The 16826-nt window shown below is 37.0% G+C and overlaps 1 protein-coding gene and 1 long non-coding RNA gene across 21 annotated transcripts in view; one reads left to right on the forward strand and one right to left on the reverse strand.

Moving 5' to 3' along the window:
• Positions 1-16826, forward strand: part of LIN7A (lin-7 homolog A, crumbs cell polarity complex component) — a 208475-nt gene that overhangs the window by 56804 nt on the left and 134845 nt on the right. The window contains exon 7 of one of the 15 annotated variants that reach the window (XM_074375334.1): positions 13453-13552. The exons of the other annotated variants lie outside the window; for them this stretch is intronic. The gene's annotated coding sequence lies outside the window, so the exon portion shown is untranslated. The remainder of the gene's footprint in view (positions 1-13452; positions 13553-16826) is intronic. 15 annotated transcript variants of the gene reach the window in all.
• Positions 1-16826, reverse strand: part of LOC123617997 (uncharacterized) — a 90700-nt gene that overhangs the window by 55213 nt on the left and 18661 nt on the right. The gene's annotated exons all lie outside the window — the stretch shown is intronic.

Raw genomic sequence — 16826 nt, forward strand, 5'->3', positions numbered from 1 at the left:
TCTCCTGTATTATTCCAATCCACCGTCCATTACCACGGGTGCTTGGCTTTTATAAGCAAATCATATAGTCACCTTTGCTCATAAGTTTTCAGTGGTTCCCTGCCTCCTACACTCTTTAGTATGGCTCAAAAGCCACTTGCTGATTTGACCCCTAGGACCTACTGAGTCTTAGTTCCCCTTGTTTCCTCCAAACTGTGTGTTATTGTAACATGTTTTCCCTCTGCCTGGAATGCTTACATGACTGGAAACTCATCATCATTCTTCAAGCCTTACCTCCAAACCTCACCTTCTCTGTGAAGGTTTTATAAACTTAATTTCTTCAGGAAGACTTGGACATAACTTCACCTCTACTCTCATTGCTTCTTGTATATTTGTGTGAGGAAATTATGCTTTAGTCGTAGGTTTATTGTAAAGATGAAATAAGATTATCCATGTACAAGACCCAATGGAACACCTAGCACACAGTAAATGCTCATCAAAATATTAGTTACTTTTGCATTTTTATTACTGAGCATTATCCAAAAACATAAAACTAGAGCATTGCAATTTTATTTACTTTTTCTATAGCTATCCACTTTTTATTGTTCTACCTTTTATACAATCAGTTCTTCTACTTAGTGTTTGTGTTTCTGACCAGAGAGAAGGCCCTGGGAATATTCTAGGCATGGCTTGTTGGCTATTATTTACCTCCTGCTGAAACTGTGTAGTTGGTTACCAAACCAAATTTGAAAGACTTTAGGCCTTCAAATGGAAATAATTTGCTATGATGATGTACACGTTGGTTAGTATTTAAATAGTATGCTTGGGAAGAATCAAAGTGGACCCGAGGATCTCTGGTGATGGCAGAAAAGAACCATCACTTCACTTGTTCAGTTATTTAAAATTTAGTGATGCTCAGCCTGCTTTGGGAGGCAGCTTGATAAAGCCACACAAGCTCTTTGCCTGCTCTGTTGGCTGCCACCCAGGCATGCTGGTGAAGGTACCGTCTCTTCACTAAAAGGAAGAAGAGGATACAGTGGAACTCACAGACTGTTAAGGCAGACTTCTAATTCCTTCCCCTCTGTTAGTGGAGCTCAGGCAGTGTGTCCTCAGTCAGAGCCAACAGTAAAGTGGCCTCAGGTTCTTAGACTGAAAATAAGTACGTATATGTGAATCTGTCATGACATTGTCATCCTAAAACATAAAAAGAACTTGAGACAAACCGGCATTACTAATGCACTATCTTCTTTATCTTTATAACCGTAATTCTTAGCAGTATTTTGGTCCTAAACCAGACACTGAGTAAAAGATAAAAGGAAAAAAAGAAGAAAGAAAGAAAGAGGAAGGAAGGAAAGAAGAAAGAAAAAAAGGGAGGGGGAGGAAAGAAAGAAAGGAAGGAAGGAAAAGGAAAGGAGAGAAAGGAAAAGGAAAGTTAAGGTAAAGAAAGGAAAGAAAACAAAAGGAAGGGATGGTTGGAGGTGACATTTCTCCTTTTTACTGACTACACCACAGCTTTTTTTCATTTTCCTGCTTCCTATATCTCTGGAATGTTTTCTACTAAAAAGTTTTTTTTCTCCACACCCTTTTGCATTATACTACCCTGCTGCAGCCAGTGTCTATTTGTATCCCTTGTTTTCTACCCAGAGCTGCCGTGAAAGACATAACTAGCGCTTTCCTGGATAGACAAGAAGAAAACACAACCTCTTAAAGTCACAAATGCCTCCGTGACTTGCTTAGGTCCATTAACTGTGAGCAGCGGGAAGGAGTGCCTCTTTGTTTATTTTGGGTGGAAGCATTGCCGAGTAGAGGGCGAACTTTGATGCTCTCCTTCCCAAGGCACATGTGGAAGCACCAAGTTGAAAGAGTGCCTTTACTTGTGAACTCGCAGATCCTTGTGTCACCGTGATCTACACAGCTTTCTGGCTAATCCAAGTTCATATATAACATAAATAAATGGTAAATGTTATTTTAAGTGACCAAGATGTTACTATTGTAACATAATCTTGCATGTTCTGAATAATACAAATATACATTTTCTTTATGCACATGGATTGGAAACAGACATCAGTCCTTTCAGGCCAGTAAAAGACCCCATTTTATCGATCAGACCATAGATAGAGGGAACTTCCTAGACATACACTTCTTTTTCATAAGGTTGATCACTTGGGCTGCACAAGTTATTAGCTACAATGAGTTTCAGTCTGACCTCACAGCATTACTGGGCAGTCTCTCAGGATCTTGGCAGAAATTCTTTATCTCTGTACTTGTGAGTGAAAAGGAAGGGCTTCCAGGTTGCATGCCCCATTTGAAGCAATAACATAGAAAAATCTCTGGCTTACAATGAATAGCCACTTCAAGTAGAATAGCCACTATTTCTATTTTAACTTTTATCCTGATAAAAGGTTGATTCAAATGACTCAAAGAATTCTTTCCTAGTCCAACACCCTTCTTACAAATAAGTTCTGCCTCCTGAAAAATGATTGCTGTTAATCCAATTTTGTTTGGTTCACTGTATTCCTAATTATACTCAGTTCCAGCCTAACTCCTAAGATCTGATACAGTCCAGCATTCCTTTGGTTGCTGTTTCATAGTAATAAAGGTCAGCTGGAGTTACTCACAGATTTTATGAAATGTAGGAGGCTGGGTCATTCTGGTTTCCTTTTTCTTGTTTCAGGAAAAATCAAGGGTGTGATTGGAGCAGAACTGTTTCATTATTTCCCAGCGATGTGTCTGTAGTTCTAAACTAAATTAAACACATCAGCCTGACAACAATAATTACGTTCCTGACGAGGAAACTCTTAAGAACCTTAGCATTTTTCATTTATTTATTCATTGAACAAATATTTACTTTATGATGATAGTAGTGCAGGCAGTTTTCTACGTACTGGGTGTCCTGCCCTCATGGAGACACCAGACAGTATACAGGAAATGAAATGAACCAGTAAGTGTCAGATAAGTGATAAGGGCTACAAATAAAATTAAACAGATATGGGACTAGGCGGTGCCTGAGGTGAGTCACCTTAGTTTGGGTGGTCAGGAAGGACTCCTTACTTTATCAGTGTGATTTATCACCTATTAGCGAACTTTTCCAGGTGAGCGTACACCTGGAAGAAAAACAAAAACAAAAATAGTAGAAGACAGAAAATTGCCCTGCACGGTATTAGTGAATTGGGGAAGAGTGGTGACCAAATTGACTCCAGAGAAACTAATCAGCTCCCTCTGTTTTACTGCTTATCCCGTCCCCACTTCCAGCAGTCAGGCCTGATTGAAATCCAGTCAAAACAGTTTCTGTCAGATCAGGATGGGAGTTTGTGACTGTGGTGAATCACGCTGCCATTTGACTCTGCATTTGGCTCTGAGCGATGCTTGAGGCATGGAGACATGTAAAGCCAATTCACTCAGATCTGAAAATATCATCAGTATTATATTCACTAAACACCCTCATTTTTATCACAGTGCTTTTATTGACAGATATGAAAAGGCAAATTATTCTAATCAAAACCAAATTTTTTAAAGAGTCAATGAGAAAAAGTTCAAGTGCCTTGGAGTACCAAAGATACTTTGTGCTTTGTTGACAGCAAATGAAAGAGTCATTTAAGAAGACTAACAATGTGTGGATTAGATGGTCAACGAGGCTTAATGCACAGTGATTTGAGTCTTTCCCTGGGGACTAGGAGGGCAGTTACTGAGCCTCAGTGCAGGAAAGCTAAAAATTCTCCCTCTGGGCTCTTCACTCATGCTAATGCAGAGGGTGACTCCACATAAGCTGGACAATCATTTAACTGACACCTACAAGCTGAAGAAAAGAAGGAAAAGGTAACCACAGTTTATTTCATGCTTTTGGTGGCTACTCAGGCAATGTGCTAGATACCTCACATGTATTTCCTCATTCCAGGTACCCTTCCATTTCCAACTGGAACATGTCACCAGGGCATTAACCTTGGTCCTTATATACATTCTTCAGTTATGTTCAAGTCATTCTGCAACATTTACTGGGATACAGACATGGAGCTTCCACGGCTGCAGCTATAGTTTATCAGTGCAGGAGAGCAGGGTGCATATCCCCACAAGACAAGTAAATGCAAACTCATAGAAGGCTAAAGGTGCATTTTTACAGATTCCCCTCCTAGAGACTGTATCTAAAAGATGGAGAACTCTGTGCTGTAACCATATTTGAAATATACTTGCACAACTTCTTTGATTAAAAAAAAAGGATAGAATAGAAAGAACAAAGAAAGACAGTAAACAAAGGATTCTATCATCTTGCCTCTGATTTTTTTTTTTCCTAGCTTTTTATACAGTAAAATCAGCAAAGAAAAGATAATGTCTATACTGGGAGGGGATGAAGGGAAGAACCAAACACTGGAACACAGGTTGAGAGCCTTTGCAGGGTACCCCCTTAGGCTAGGGCATAAATTAATCCATTCCCCAAGGGCTGTCTTACAAGAGCCGACTGCCTATTAAGGCTAGGTTGAGAAACTGTCTTATTTATTGTCTGGGTTTTTGTTGTTTATTTTTGTAACTAAAGCATAATGGACTGTTTCTCCTATATTTTCATTTGAGCCAAGGTTATAAAAGTGATCTGAATTGTATATTAGCCATTTTATATCCTCATGAAATCTCTCAATATGACACATTTGAAAGTGAATGATTATATGAGGTATGTTTAGAATCGTAAAGCCATACCCGGGAAATGTGAATTGCATTTTTGACATTTATCCATAAATTAATTACTCAAGCATTCATGCATAAGGAGAAATTGTTGAATTTTCTTCAGATGTTAATTATTGACCAAAATCTTATTCATATTTAGATGCACATCATTCAGGCATTTTTTTCTTATGTGAGGTGCATCTCCTGAAATAAAATATGAGCCTCTAGGGTAATGGAAAAGCCACACATTTTACAATTATCAGAAAAAGTCTATGGTGATAAATATTGCCTTTAAAACACCTGGGAAGCTATAATTTCTCAAAATAAATTGTAAACTAAGCATGATTTTATTTTGCAGGGCTTTGAAGCTATAAATCAGTTTATGTTTGCCTCTATTCATTTAACCTATTGTTCCCTCACTTCCCTATTTCCAGGGAGGTGATAATGATAACCCCTCTGTATCTCGTAGAGGCCATTATGAAGATAAATGGAATAATATATGTGAGCATACTCTGGGCTATTTGAAATAGTACATATATTGATTTGAAAGAATATATATATGTATATATATATAAATTAGAATGTGGTTAATATTAATTGTTGTTGAGGAATTATAGACTAAACACTTAATAAGATTTTTATACTTTAATTCAAATAAAATTTCATAAAAATACTCAACATATTTCAATAAAGGAACCAGTGATTTACCACATCCTCTGATTCAAGTGATTCAAAATAAATGTTACTGATTTTTTCCTCTTGATTTTGTTTTTTTCTGATCACTCTAGTAAGTCCTCATGGGCCATTACTCACTGACACATTTTCTGGTCTGGTGAGCCTAAATTCAGAAACACACCTTCCTAGTCTGTTTACAACTATAAAAGTTAGTCAGTGGCTATCTAGAGTTCTAACATTCTTCACGATAATTTCTAAAAGCTATTATGCTGTTATCTTTAATCTTAATTGTGCTATTTTCCATCCCCCATTTTACCCATAGAGAGGAGTAATGATGCAAGTTATCAGAAACAGATAATCCATTGATCCCTCCAGCAGAATAAGCAGTTGTGTGCAATGTGGACAGTCGCGGGGATTGTAAAAATATGGCTGTAACTGGGTTGGATTTATTCTTTCTATGGCTTTAGTATATTATTGGAGGGGAGTCCCAGCTGGGCTCTCCAACCTCCTTCGTCCAGTTAAATTGTGGCTATTCATGATTTCAAGGTCATTAACAGTCAGAAAATGAATGCAGATTAATATAGGGAATTGAATTTAATTCTCATTACTCTGGAGAAATAGCACTGGGAATGGATGTTATGCTTGCCTGTCTAATAGATCCCTCTTCTGTGCTCCCAAGGCACCCTGCCTACAGAAATATTTTCACTTGGATAAACAAATAAACTAGACAATGGCTATATTCTTTAAAAGAGCAAAAGCATGAATTGTGCACTTTAATCCCCAGCAACTAGAATAGTGGCTGGAATGAAACAAATGTAGTGTTAAATATGCTTATATGAATGAATGACTTAAAAAAATATTCATTAACCAATTTAAATCTCAATGTGAAAAAATGTTACTCTTTTATTCTGACATCAGGTAAAATCAGAAAAGGAGGCTTGGAAAAGAACTTGGGAGAAAATGATGGAATTTAAATAGTTCTTAAAAAGATAGATTGCTTCACTGGGGAAGGAGGAACACCTTACTGGGCTATTCATAAGCAAGTACTCTGCCTCCTGTTCTTTGTTCTTGAAGGAAACGGGTCCTAATTTGGACCTTTTAAATCAGAGCTCTGCTTGTTCTTTCCTTTGTCTGAAATGTCTCTCTCTCTCTGGCTTTGTTTTGTTTTGTTTTGTTTGTTTTGTTTTGTTTTGTTTTGAATAAGTTTGCAGCAGGATGCCATGCAATGGCAAAGTATTTGCCTTTGTAAAAATTGCATATTCTTCTTTAGGAAGTTACCCTTGAAATAAAAAGAGCTGAGTCTTAGTTATTTAAAGTCCGCAGTATGTGACCCTTAACCAGCAATTAAATGGTGGACCCAGCATTACAACTTTATAAACAATGCCAGGCAAATTTTTCCAAATTGAAGTTTTTAAAGTAAGATAGACATACTTAAGCACTATGATGATTTGGCAAAGTTCTAATTCAGCATACTGTCAATAGAATACAAATTATGTGAAAATCTTTATAACAACATAATGAGTAATTTTGCTGAAATGAAGGCTAAAAAATTAAATTATATGAAATAAATATATAATTTGTAGTTTGTTTTGCTTTATGTCTCATCCAAATACTTTCCTCCTTTCAACAGAATAACCAAGTATGTGTCATAATACTTAAATTGGTTCACTTTTAATATTTTGCTGACTGGTAACAAAAATTACCAAAGCCTAATGCATATTTTTCTATATGTTCATTATGAAGGGATACTTGTCAAGATAGAAGAGAGGAATATATTTCATTTAATAGCCTGTAGTCATAGTTATAACTTCCAAATATTTAGTCTTACTGTATATGGACCTACTTTTGTAATCTTTTCCAAGTTCCACAAATACTAGGTGTAAACCTGGGGATCACACTTACTGTAAAGAAAGTGGATGTTTCTAGTTTTACCAGTCTTGTGAAGAAGCCAGAGTATCAAAGTTTAATTTTCTAAATGTTAAATATGTAACTCACAAAAAAACAAAAAGTAAGCTCAAGTCAAACACATTAATGAAAGATTAAGCCAAAGGTTAAACTGGTTCAATGGAGTATAAGAAAGACGAGTGTATGTACTACAGTCAGAGAAAGAAAAAATGCTGCAATGACATTGCTAAGTGAAGTTCAAAACTGTTTAATAGCCTCCAGGGCCATAAAATGTAACCTTTGGGATTATTTTTTCTATCAGACAGAAATCATTTGTATCTCAACTGGACAAAAATCATTTACAATTTACCAGTCATCTAAAGGTTAACATCTAACTGCATAGTGTCTGGAACTTTAACAATAGTAAATAGTAAATCAGACAAAACTGAGTCCTCTTAGAGAATTAGGTAAGCCTTGAGCAGACCGATTAACCAGTATTATAGTATGTCACGGAAGGGATGTGTTGTCATCCTTTTGTCTCCCAAGTTTTGGATACTTTTTCTTAGTAAGGGAAAGGGGAAAAAAAGCTGAGAAATTCAGTCTTAAATTAGGGTGAGAGGGACTTCTTCTCTAACTGGAGCTGGGGCAGTGGGCCATGACTCTGAGCAATAGAGATAGGCTCAGAAACATACCATGTGGTAAGAGGAAGTTGGCCCTGGCCACTTACAGGCAGGTCTGAAACCAGGACAAGTGGTACCCTATGTGACTGGGACACTTCAGGGATGGGCCTGGACTGGCATGCTCCAAGAAAAACTTTATTTTATTGCAGTTGTAATTTATTCTGTGTCTTCAAATCCTTTCTTTATCTCTAGCCTTCAGTAAAATCCAGCCAAGTGGTAGCCTGATAGTTCACTGTGTTTTGGAAACTTAAGGAGGGGGGTCTGTTTAATGTTTCGGTGGGTGTTCATGTTAGGCATGGATAAAAAGGGGAGGGGCAGTGTTTTTCCTCACACTGAAGCCTGTATTGTGATCGCATCAGTGGCTCAAGGGAAGATGACCAGAAAGAGAACCTACATGAAATTACTTACCACTGACATTGTTGATTATACAAAAAGAAAGAGCTATATTGATTGGACTTGGCCAAAACTAGTGGCAAGTGAAGATCAGGTCATATGAAATACCTGGGCAGGTGTGTATCAGAACTACTTGGAAGGGGGCTCTGGAAAAGACTAGCTTTTTCCTTCAGACATATGTAACAGGGTCCAGAGCACCTGTGCTTACTGAACTGTAGTACAATGATTGCAGCTATGAACTCATATTATCTGGGTTCAAATCCTAATTCCATCTCTTAATAGCTATATGAATTTGATATTACCTAGCTTCTTTCTGCCTCAGTTTCCGTATCAGTGAAATAGGTATAAAACGTTCCTCCAAACAGGGCTATTAGGAGAACGAAGTGAATATCTATCTACCTACCTATCTTCAAATACTTAAGTAGGTGCCTATCATATTGTATGCAGTTTGTCTCTTGGCATAAGGTCTATTCTTGCCTTCCTGCATTTGCTTTTGAATTGTAGAAGTGGTAGCCTGCAAACTATATTTCCCCTGTCAGTCGGGTTCAGAATTTCGCAAAGAGGATGAGAGATGCTGTCTTTCCTTGCGTTTCGAGATGCCTTCCACAGAAGTAGTAGAGTGTCATATAGGCTTTTCAGTGGGAGTGTGGCTCCCAGGTGCCCACTCAGCTACAATAACAGCAGGGACAGAGCCTCCAGCAGAGTAGTGCCAAGGCAGGGCTTCAGTCCAGCAATGGTACCAGCTCTAGATCAACAGATAAAGCACTGTACTCTGTGTTTCAGCCTCTCCAACAACTTTGGAACTACTTCTGTGCAGTAAATCCCTTTACACTTGAAGTATCTGGACACAGCTGTTATTATTTTATTATATTACTTCCATTATTCATATCAATTATGATATTAATACTATTATTAGTATTCTCTGAAACATTATCTAGGAACCAAAAAGTCTAACGATATAGCCTTTCTACCTAGCTTTTCCAATCTACTACTCTAGTCCTTTTTCCCACATTCTTGATGCAGAAGAATATGTAATGAATGATCAAATAGTTATATGAACTAGTGTATCATTTAAATACACCGCTATAGGTTTATATCTATCACCGATCTATGGCTTAGTGGGGGGAGAGATTTATTTCATTTGACGCCAGTCTAAGAAAGATCATATTATTTTGGAGAACAGATTTTGAACAATTAGAAAAATGTATAATCAATAATAGGAGAGTTCTTACGTTCTACATAAGGCAAACGTGTCTAGAAATATTGTGTGACTTATCTTCAATATATTATCTTTCTTCAGCTTTCTGTTGATTATCCATGACTTCTAACAGTTTGAAGGAGAAAATATATACCATACAGGTTACCTTGTTTCACAGCTGAAGCCACGTAGTTTATTTCCAATAGCTGGACTGCCTTTGTAAGGGAAACTGATCAATGAATTTAGCACCCCTAATTATAAATTCATAGAAGGATCTGTGAATGTGGGGTCTTAAAACAGGGGAATAATGTGAAAAAAAAATGGTCTGGAAAAGGCAGAATTGATATAGAAAGAAAGTATTTGGCTCAGCACTGAGCTTAAAATTTACTGAGAGATCAGTCTGGCTCACATTTTTTTCTTGGTTCTAATTCTTCCATTTCTTTAAGGGTTTAACCCTCTCATACTTGTCTTTCCTCATTGTCTTCCTCTGTTAGTCTCTGGAGAAGACTACTGTTGAATGTGTCCTCTCCATGCTCTGGTTTTTGCTGGCAGACAAGAGACTCCTCATTACACAGTTACACAGTATAGCTGGCCGTGGGCCACGTTAGCTGGAAAATGGCTTCCCTTTGAACAACTCTTTCCAATGGCTTATTTCAGCAAACAGCTTCCTTGGCTAGGTTGATCTCTTTATTAGTAAACTGGGGTCCATAACTATACAACATGTGACTAAAAGTAAATAAGATCAATATGCAGGTGTAACCTGTAGCACTAGCATCTTTGTTACAGTGATACCACCGGAGACATCTGATTAGTCTACATGGGAGACTTTCTAAAAGCTGGAGAAAGAAAATACAAAGAACTGCTGCAATATGATTTGAAGAATCATTGACTAGAAGACAGTAGGGCAAAATAAAGACTGTAGGGCTTTGTAATCAGACCACTTAAGCTCAGTCCTTGACCCTTTCACTCTAAGAATGAATTCATATCTTAATTTACCTGCCTCTCTCTTTTCCCTCTGCCTCTCGTCATACACACACACCACACAAGACATACCTACAGCTTGTATCAAAAGTCAGCCAGTTATTATGACCTGCTGCCCAAATTCAGCCTGCCACCTATTTTTGTAAATAAAATTTTATTGGAAAATAGCCACACCCACTTGCTCACATATTGCCTATGGCCACTTTTTTACATCAAAGGCAGTTTAGTAGTTGTCAGAGATAATACAAATACAAAGCCTAAAGTATTTAATACTTGGACCTTCACAGAAAATATTGTGCTGATCTCTGGCTTAGATAACAGTAGAAGCTCAAGGAATTTTAGTCCCATTTCTTAAGCTAAAAAAATATGACAGAGCATCTAGTGCCCAGACCTTGGTTTCTAATAAAAAGAAGCAGGGCTCCTTGGAGCATTGTCTGATCCCAGGGCTGAGGCAGGAAATATACAGGAGGAGCCTGGAGCATCTTGTAGTGCCAGAAAGCAAAGAAACGCAAAAAATAAACTAAACAAACAGAAATAGAGGTATATCAACAGGATGTAGGAGACAAATGAAGGTGCTCCCAGTGTCCAAAGCTGGAACAATTTGAGTAAATAAATAAATAAACAAATTAAAAATTGTATTGGATTTTAACCCAAAGTCTAAAACAAATCTCCCTGCACTCATATGGATATAAATAACTGACTGACTAAACAAATAATGGGGGCAGAATAGAAAACTCTCCAGTGCAGAAGTCTTCCAAATACTTTTTGTAGATACTCTCCCAAAGGTGAAACATAACTGTCCACTCCTTAAATGGGGCTGCACATAGCTATTTCCTTCAAAGAGTACAGTACAGTAAAGGGGAAATAAGAGTAACTTTCTCATGGAGAAGCCTGACAAGCACTCTCTCAACCAGATGATCAGGGTCAGCATCAACGGTGATAAGTCAGGTGGATGGTACATACCTTTGATGTGGTGTCATGAGAATGATACTTTGCCTCTGTGGTCTTTCTCCACAAAATATATAACCCGGGTCTAATCGAGAAAAATCAGATAAACCCCAATTGAAGGACATTTTACAAAATATCTGACCAGGATGCCTCAAAACTGTCAAGGTCATCAAAAACAAGGGAAATCTGAGAAACTGTCACAGCCAAAAATAAGCTAAGAAGAAAGCATAACTACTAAGTGTATTGCGGTTTCCTGGGTGGAATTCTGGAAAAGAAAAAGGACATTAGGTAAAAGCTAACGAAATCTGAATAAACTGTAGACTTTCGATGATAATAATGTTTCAATTTTATTGCTACATTAATTATAACAAATGTATAATACTAATATAAGATATGAACAATAGAGGAAACTAGGTTTGGTGTATATAGGAACCCTGTTCTATTTTGTAATTTTTCTGTAAATCTTAAACTATTCTAATACAAAGTGTTTATTAAGTATTTGGCAGAAAACACTTGAAAAGTTTTCATATTTGGATGACCATATCTTACACAGTTAGATGTGGAATTTATTTCATCACATAGATCCAACAGAGCAGCATAAAATGAAGAAAGATTCCAAATGTTTATTATCTTACAGTAATATACCATGCTAAAATATTTTGCTTGAAAATGTCTGCACCTTTTGCATATGTAACAATGGGCTTTGATCCTAAAAATGCTAAAGAAGTAAGAAATTTTATTTCAGGGAGAAAAGATAAAATTAGCAGGAGATAACAGCCATACTCTGAAATATAATAAAGTCATTCAGAGGCTCTATACAATAGCAGTACAAAAGAGAATGAAGGACACAGTTAAAGGGTAAAATCTACTGGGGACATATTTAATTCAAGTATTGCATTTTGGAAACTACCCAAAAGCAGTAAGAGAGTTAGCACAACGTCTGGGAAATCAGGGTGAGCAATACAATAGAATGGCAGCTCACTTGTATATTTGGAGGGGAAAAAATCAACATAATGAGAAAGAAAACTAGTTTTCCTGCATTTAAAGGGAAAAAAATACTCCACACTGTAAACATTTTTCCCAAAGAAGTAACTATCTCCCAGGTGGAAAATGTGCGGCTTATAATGTGCAGCTTGAAATGCAAGGGCAATCTATGCCAAGAATACATCTAAAATTGACACCCAGTTCATTGCGGAGATAGCTAAAGTTTGAATGCTTTAAACAGTTAAGCAAGGAAATCTAAAGCTGTCATCTGAAGCATTTTAAATCCATGACAACATGCTTAGTTGTAAAATGATGGTTCTAAGCCAAATTAAGCCATACTGGGGATCTTACTGAAAGAGAAACTGATATTTCACAAGGGATGTGTCATGTCATGTTGGAATACAGTATCATAAATACCTTGGGCCTCTGATGCAAGAAGCAAAGTGATACACCCTGACTTAATCTTAAGGAAATACCTTTTTCAATCTATTTGAAGATAAGGAAGCAATGCAGTCATTTAGAAGACCTATGATATTCCCTTTGAAAGACGCATTAGGAACGTAGTTAACCACAAATCAATGATTTGAATTGTTTCTCCTAATACAACAGAAAAAAATGTTTAGAACCACTGTCTTTGCCTAGCAAATTATTTTTTAAAACAGTCCTCAAGCAGCTCAAGATAATAAAGCAATTAACTTATCCATTTCATCATGCTAGATCTGAGAATACCTGTTACACAGAAAATTATTTATTAACTTATTGGTACTCTGTGCTAATACTTTTTTAAACATTTTTTATTGAGTTATAGTCATTTTACAATGTTGTGTCAAATTCCAGTGTAATGCACAATTTTTCAGTTATACATGAACATATATATATTCATTGTCACACTTTTTTCGCTGTGAGTTACTATGTGCTAATACTTAAATACAGAAAATCTGTACATTGTACTGTTAGGAACTTAATTGTCAAAATAATTTTCAAAATCTGATTTTATTGGTTTACTCCAAGTTGCATATATAAATTCTACACATGTTTGCTTTGGCCTGATGTCTATAATTTGAACATTTTTTTCAGAAGCAACTATTATTTTTTTTAATGATGAGTAAAGGTGAAACAGACAGACTGATTCCTTTGATTGCTTGACAGTTACATTGTTTAACTTCTTGGCTAAAGGGTAAGGAATTAATTTTGCTTATTCCATTATAGCCTTAGCACAAGCCATTTATCAAGATTCATTTATTTAACAAATGTTTATTGATCGCAAAATTTGTGTCAGGCTTTGTGCTAAAATTTCAGGGATACAACTGTAAACAAAATCAGAAAGAGTCTCTGTCCTCATAGAGCTTATAGTCTAATGAAAAAGAGAGAGATTAACTAGATAATCATATAAACAAATGTGAAATTGCTCTTGTAATAACTGCTAGAAAGGACAAGTGCTTGGTGCTATGTGATTTAGTCAGACTTGGAAAAATCTTCTCTGAGATTCACAGTTGGGTTCAGATATAAAGAGTTAGAATGTATGCTACTAACTTATGGTGAAAGATAATTTGGACCATGAATGAACTTTGAAGACCATAGTAAAAATGCTTTTATTTTAAGAGAGTAGGAGAGCATTTAAGAGTTTTAACCTAAAGTGACATAACTATTTTTGCATTTTAAAAATGTCATGTAATCTATTATGTGGATAAATGGTAGGATGAGGCTGGCCTGGATGCAGACAGATTAGTCCAAGAGTTATTACAGCAGTCAGGAGTCAGTTTTTGAGAAGCTGAGTCATGATGTTTTTCTTGGAAATGCCAAACAGTAGATAGGTCTGAGAGCCATTTAGGAAATAATATGAACTGGACTTGGTTATGGGTTGAATACAGGGGTGAGAGATAAAAGAGATTTCTAGATTAAAGAGATTTCTGGCTAATGGGTATTGGAGCTATCGTTAAGACAGAGTTTAAAAGAAGATTATTAAAATGTGGGGAAATATGATGTGGAATTGATGAGTCCATTTTGGGATGTTGACTTTAAGATGCCACTGAGGCACTTTCTTGAGGGTTGACCTGAACAGTGCTTTTAGAACGACAGAGTAAGGATCTCCAAAAATCTGCTCCCCTATCATAAAAACAATGAGAACACTAGCAATAACTGTCAAAATCAACTTGTAAAAACTCTGGAAATTAATTAACGGCTTACAACAATTAGAGAAGACTTTATGTAGTAAAAATGGCTGAATCTCAATAAGAACAGTGAGCACTGTGGCATTTTAACTTGCCTCATTCCCATCATCCTCTTCCCACCTCCATAGCATCATTGGAAACCCATGGGCTCACAGCTAGACAGTTGTAACAGCCAGCAGCCTAGCAGATACCGGAGGGACAGAGTGGCTTTGGAGTTACTTAAGGTCTCATCTCCAGAGAAATATCTTTATTTGACTTTGCTAGCAGCTCCTAGGTAAAGCTTCATTCTTAGAACCTGCTGTTCTTTGACCTAACTCAGAGCTCCCTATGTGTGAGTCTCATCTCCAGGGTAATTGTAGAAAATAGTTAGTGGTAATTACTTAACATTGCAGCTGCCTGAGGCAGTGATACCACTTGTCGCTAACAAGAAGTTGACTGAAAATCTCAAAAGGAGAAATGGGGGAGTGAGATGTTCATTGGGGGATGTTATTCCTGAAAATCTAGAAGGTGATGCTCGTATGCAGGGCTGTGCATATTTTATACCCAAAAATTTATATCTCTCACCTTTAGCTGATGTTGATGCTCTGCCTCAGTAGGAAGCAAAGACTAAGGCAGGGTTTCAACTGTGTGCTGGAGCATTGAGTGCATACCCTAACATACAAACAGAGCCCTTCAGCAAGACTGGGAGACTTACCAGTTCAGGGCCGTTAAGAAAATCTAATCATTAGCTGATCACTAAGTTAACTGAGAATAGAATTCATTGGCTGCCCACAATGAAGAACACAGACTAAATTAGTCCAAGAAAGTCACTCAACATACAACTTTGCTGGTGGGGTTGTAAAGTGTTGCAGCCACTTTGGAAAACTGTTTGAGAGTTCCTAAACTTGTAAACCATAGATTTACCATAGGATCCCAGAAATTCTCCTCCCAGGTATATGCCCAAGAGAAGTGAAAACCTATTTCCACACAAAAATGCATACCTGAATGTTCATAGAAATGTTATTTATAATAGTAAAACAGTGGGGGGAAACCCCAAATATCCATTAAGTGAGGAATGAACAAACAATAAGGCATACACACACACACACACACACACACACACACACACACACACGGGAATAGTGTTTGTCAATAAAAAGGAATTAAGTACTGATATATGCTACAACATGGATGAACCATGAGACATCATGCTAAGTGAACAAAATCAGACACAAAAGGCATGTAGTATATGATTCCATTTAGATTAAATGTCCAGAATGGGATATCTAGAAAGGTAGAAGAGTAGTGGTTGCTAGGGTTTGGGGGAAGTGGGAACGAGGGGTGAATGCTACCAGGTATGGTGTTTCCTTTTAGGGTGATGAAAATATTCTAAAATTACATAGCAGAGATGGCTGTACAGCTTTGTGAATATACTTAATTGTATACGTCAAATGGGTAAATTTTATGGCATGTGAATTGTAGCTCAACAAGAATCTTACCAAAAAAAAAGGATGAAATGATAATTTTCAATGTTTGATGTTTATAGGAAGAAAGATAATCACTTTGGATACAAGTTAGAAGGTTTTCTGTTAACTTTTTTTGATATGGTGATAAAGTTTCATAATTGCCTTAGTTCATGAATGCTGCTATCACAGAATACCACAGAGTAGGTGACCTATAAAAACAGAAATATATTTCCCACAGTCTTGGAGTCTGGGAATCCAAGATCAAGGTGCTGGCAGATTCTGTGTGTGGTGAGGGCCCATTTCCTGGTTCTCAGATGGCCATCTTCTCCCTGTGTCCTCACAAAGTGGAAGAGGCAAGGGAGCTATCTAGGATCTCCTTTATAAGGGCACTGATCTCATTCATGAGGACTCCATTCTCATGACCTAATCACTTCGCAAATGTCCCACATCCAAAAGCCATCACACTCGGGTTTAGAATTTCAACATTTGAATTTTGGGAAAACCCATTCAGTGCATTCATATCAATACTGAAGTTACAGATTACAAATTTTAAAAAGAATGCAAAAAGTAAAGTAGGAGAGATCTGGGGTCGAGGATTCTATGAGGAAATGGTTGCAGAGAACATCTTGGAGACATTATCTGTATGCCCCTGCTTTACACTGGCTTAAAGCTATCATATTAGGGAACATAAATATGTCAAAAGTTACTTTGAAACGAGGCAAGCAATGTTATTAAGATAGAAGTAGCCAGCTAAGAAGATTAAAGCATCTGGTCCTTTGCTGTTTCCCAAACTTCTAGACTTTTCAAAGGCTTTGGGGTAACAGAACAAAGCATA

This window comes from Camelus bactrianus, chromosome 12 (genome assembly GCF_048773025.1).
Source record: "Camelus bactrianus isolate YW-2024 breed Bactrian camel chromosome 12, ASM4877302v1, whole genome shotgun sequence".
In the NCBI taxonomy this organism is placed as follows: domain Eukaryota; kingdom Metazoa; phylum Chordata; class Mammalia; order Artiodactyla; family Camelidae; genus Camelus; species Camelus bactrianus.